Raw genomic sequence first — 4,927 nt, forward strand, 5'->3', positions numbered from 1 at the left:
GAGATGGACCCCAAGTACCCCCCCCATATGCACTCTTTCTCTCTCATATGGACACAGAAATACCATGGAGCCTAGGTGGGTTTTGAACTCCTCCTACATCACCCCTCCCTCACTACTACAGTGATAGACATGTGTCCCTGGCCCTGGCCTCCGATCTCTTCTTGGTTCTTTTTAGATCACTTTTTCATTGTGTGTGTTATGAGTGGGATTGTGTGTGTCCTCTCCAAACAGTTTCTTGAAATCCTCATGTCCAGTAGTTCAGGCGGTGAATTTGTAAACGAGGTCCTCAGGGTGGAGATCTGGATTTGATTATCGGATTGGGCCAGAGTCCAGTATGACTGGTATCCTATGGAAAAGGAAAATGTGTGGATACAGCCAAGCAAAGACAGATGAAGATGCGGAGAGACAGAAAGAGCTCTGTGTGAAGCGGGAGGACGGGAGTGACGCCTCTCAAGCCAGGCAGGGCTGGCCACTCTGAGCAAACACTGGGCTCCAGAGAAAGGCAGCGATACTCGTTCAGATCCCTGTGCCTGGCCAACTCCCTTGGTAATTCAAGCCCTCAACACTGCGAAACAAGACATTTTGGTTATTTTAAGTCCCTCAATTGCGGCACTTCACTTTGGTGTTTTGGGACCTATCACCTGATATGAATACATTAGGTTTAGCTTGTTTACTGATTCTATTTCTGTCTGCCATTATAGACTCTAAGCTTTATAAGGGGAGGGGCATGAAAATCTTTGTTCACCCCCCCTCCCGCCCCCAGTACTCAGAGCCCTCAGTGAATAGTTGCCAAAATACTGCAGAGGTAAATATTTTAGTATTCCATTTAAAAAATAATTTGTTCCCTTTTGAAAGAAAAATAACAGTCTAGTTGTCAATGTAATGGGAACACAATTTCATTAACATAAGAATGTATTTTTGCTTTATAATTATTTTTTACCTTACAATCTATTACGGTTCCTTGAAAAATGTTTCATAATTGGAACTCCTTGGACAGAAGAGTCTTATGTGTCTCTGACCACACTGTGAAGGCATTGTTGCCGGGGCCAGACCCACGTGGTCTAGAGGCTCTGCTGAGTGCTGAGAGCCAAGTCACTTTTTGTATGCAGGGTGTATTGTATGTATTTGTGGGTGTGATTGTGTGTCTGTGGGTGTTTATGTGTGTTCTATGTATAGTGTGTATGTGGTAGATATATTGTATGTGTATATATGTGGTGTGGTCTGTGTACAGCGTGTGTATGTGTCTGGTGTGTGTATAGTATGCATGCGGTACTGTGCATATGTGTGTGTGTGTGCTGTGTGTGCTGGAAATGTGTGCCGCCCGTTTCTTTCCTGTTGACAGTGGAGTACAGAGAGACTGCCTTCCTGCAGATTCCTTTGTCCCTCATCTTTGTGTTACTGACCCCTGCTGTCCTAAAAGTGCTCCTGCGGACCTCCGCAACTGGAAAGAACAGACTCCAAGGCCACAGGGACTTGGCCTTTTACTTCCTCAGAGGCCTCTTAGGTCTGGAAACTCACCTTTGATAACTGTGTGGGCTCACACATCTGCCTTAGTTCTCAGGCTTTCAGAGAACAGAGTGGGCGCTGCTGTGTTTAAAGGGGAAACAGCTTGTGTCTCCAGCGGTACCTCCTCCCAGTGTAAAATATGGTAGTCGGGACTATTCTGTGGCTGCTTTGTTTTTCTTAATGCTCCCTCATTCTCCCCGCTAAAACTCCCCACCTTGAAGTCCTCGCCCTTTTACCTGTAAGTTCTGGGCGCTGGGACTCAGCAAGCTGAATTCACGCTTAGCCGCTGATCTGCCTCTCTCTCCAACCTCCACTTGTTCATTTGTACCAGGGCGAGTTTTGGTTGAACTCCCCAGGGCTCCCAAGTACGCAGCCAGAGAATTAATGAGTTCATTTCTTGATGAATTGAATGATTATTTTAGGTTTTAAAAACTCCTATACCCTTGATTCTGTGAATTCTGAACCCCATCTAATTCGATTGCCTCATCTGTCCAGCCCACTCGAGGGAAGATTTTCCGTGTCTTCCTGTCAGAATTTGATGAACCCTCTAACATGACTCATCTGGAACATTTTAAAGATTAACGACTCTAGCGGAGCCCTTCTGACAAGGCACAAGCATGCTGTCCTAAAATAAAAGACTACAATCAAAGAATGTACTCATGCACAAATAGCGCTTCTGATAAGTGATTTCTGTAAAGTCCCACACTCGTTGAATCATTAGCTCAGGGCTACGGCGACGGCCACAGAGGCTGTGCAGATGCTGCCACCTGCTGTTTGCTGGTGGTATAACGCCCTTATGTAACAAACACGCTTCCCCCAAACTTCATTTCTTTTACCAGAGAGATCCTCCTTGCCTCGATCATGTTCTCTTTTAAAATTATTTACGCGTTCACTAACTTCCTTTTAAGTACTGTACCTACCTGTTCGCTGTAAGATTTTGTATATATAGATTGGGAAATCCTGACGTAAAGCTCTAATTTTCCCGAGATCTCCTTTCGTATGTTGAAACAAACAAACAAAACCTGTTTCAGGTTTGAACAGGCCACACTTTACGTAACCGAAATCTTATTGAAAAATATACCGTTTTTCCAACTGAATTACTGGGTTGCCACTTAGTTTTATTCTGTGGAAAATGATCTTACTTTTTTTTTTTTTTTCTTCGTCTTAGACTCTTCAGGCTGTTATAACAAAGTATCCTTACTCGCGTGGGCTCTAAGAGTGGACATATTTATCTCCGTCCTGTAGGAGGAGGAGAAGCAGACAGAACTGACGTAGGACTTGGGATCTGTGAGTCTACTCATACCTGCCTCATTGGGAGAGGGACCAGTGACCCCTGACCCTCATCTTGTTCTGTGGCTTGATGCCCTAAGGATCCAGTCAGTTTTCAAAGGCAAATGCCTAACAATCTGGAGGTTAGGATTTGATTGCCGGGTTCATGGGGCAGAACTGGAGGCACAAACACTCTTAGGCCTTGGCACTGGAAATCACATTGGATGGCAGTGACTGAGTAGTTAGTTCTCTTTTATTAGGCTGGAAACCAATTTCTTTAATTGCTAATTAATTTCTGAATTGTCTTGATGATTCTGCAATATGCGTCAAGCACAGTTTTTAGTATGTCATCCATTAAATCCAGAAATACAGTAAACGTCCAGAAATTTCCAGCTTTATATCAGGTTACTATAAATGCTCAGAGATAATACCTGGCTTATAGATGGATGGTTATGACCGGACTAGTGCTAGGGTTAAGTAAAATATATAAACTATTCTATAGTCAGCAACACTTTGAATATCTTAGTAGACTCGTAGGTAATTAGTGAAGTAACTGTTTTTATATTGCAGATATGGGAAGTTGGACACAGAAATTGAAGTACTTGTGTTGACGCATAAATGTCCCTCATCTACCCAAAATAACCTTGTTATTTGGTTCTCTTGTTTGTTTCTTTCTTGTGGTTTTTCGAGACAAGGTTTCTCTGCATAATAGCTCTGGATATTTTGGAACTCACTATGTAGAGCAAACTGGCCTTAAAACTCCCAGAGGAGACCTCTGCCTCGTGAGCGCTGGGATTAAAGGTATATATGTCATCACTGCCAGGTACATTTAGTTTCCTTAACTCCAAAGTTATGAATTAGCGTAATTAATTTGTGTTTTAGCTACTCATTCTTTTTCTACTTTCACTTCCTGGATGTGTTTGTAAGTACATCGTTCCACGGAGTCTCCATGCAAGACTGGCCTTCACAGGTCTCCATGTTAAGCCCAGAATTGAACCGTATCACACCTGGACATCAGACCTGATGGAGCTGTGGAAGCCCAGGAGGACATAGTCTGAAGAGTGACTGAAGTCCTCCGCTGGCTTTCCGCTCCCGCGGCTCAAATTTCAGAGGCCACTTTCACTGAGCCGGAGGCAAACTTCCCGGAGGTGTGGCATTCCTTTCATGCTTTGGCTCTCTCTGGCTTCTGTTGTGCGCTTCTAGACAGAGTTTGGGACTCATGATGAGGGCAGGCTCTTCCGGGTAGTTTTTCACCTTTACGGATGTAAGACCTGAAACGCACCATAAAGTCCATAGGAGAGTTTCAGGTAGTGTGTGATTGAATAACAAACAGGATGTACAGGGTTGGTGGGACCACTCAGCAGGTTAAAAAACACCCTTGCTGAGGGGAGCAGAGAGAAAAATGTAGAGCTCAATAAAAATCAATAAAAAAAAAGGAAAAACCTATCAAACTGAGAGCAAGCCTGGAATTTCATTCCCCCTCCCCCTCCCTCCAAAAAAGAAGAGGTCGTTAAACCTCCATACACCCAGCATGGCGCTTGCACACCACTCCAATACATGCATATAAAAAAAGGTGTCTGTAGCCTGGAAATCTAGGGTCTTTGTAGAATGTTGCTGTTGTCTCGTCTGCGTTGCTGCAAGCCTTCTGTAATTCGGCTCCATTTCCCAGTTTTCCCCTTAACGCTCCCATTTCACATCCCAGTGGGGCTCCTCAAGGCATCTTTCTAACGTGCAGTTCCAATTAAATTAAAAATCTCCCCTACCTCAGTAACAATCCACGGATAGAAGGCCTTCCTGCTAGGTAATAAGGTCTCGGGAACGGCTTGAACCTCTCCGGCTCTTTGCCTTCCTTAATGCACCCTTGAGTGCTCCCCTTGTTTGCTCAGTGCTTTGGCTTCTCCGGCAGGGCATTATCTCCAGGAGTACAAACAGCATTTGTTTCGAGGCCGCATACCGATGTAAACCACGCCCCCAAGGAGCTTTGCATTAACCTCTACCCTTTGAAAGCCTTTCTTTTTTCTTTTTGAATCTATGCTTCTATTGTCATTAGTCCTCAAAGAGGCTTCGCTACTCCACCCAAGGAGTTCATTCATCTTTTTAGAATTGCATAGTTTATCTTTGTCCCTCTACAAGCCTGGGGGTGCCTTAAAGA

Source organism: Microtus ochrogaster, linkage group LG2 (genome assembly GCF_000317375.1).
Source record: "Microtus ochrogaster isolate Prairie Vole_2 linkage group LG2, MicOch1.0, whole genome shotgun sequence".
NCBI classification, from domain to species: domain Eukaryota; kingdom Metazoa; phylum Chordata; class Mammalia; order Rodentia; family Cricetidae; genus Microtus; species Microtus ochrogaster.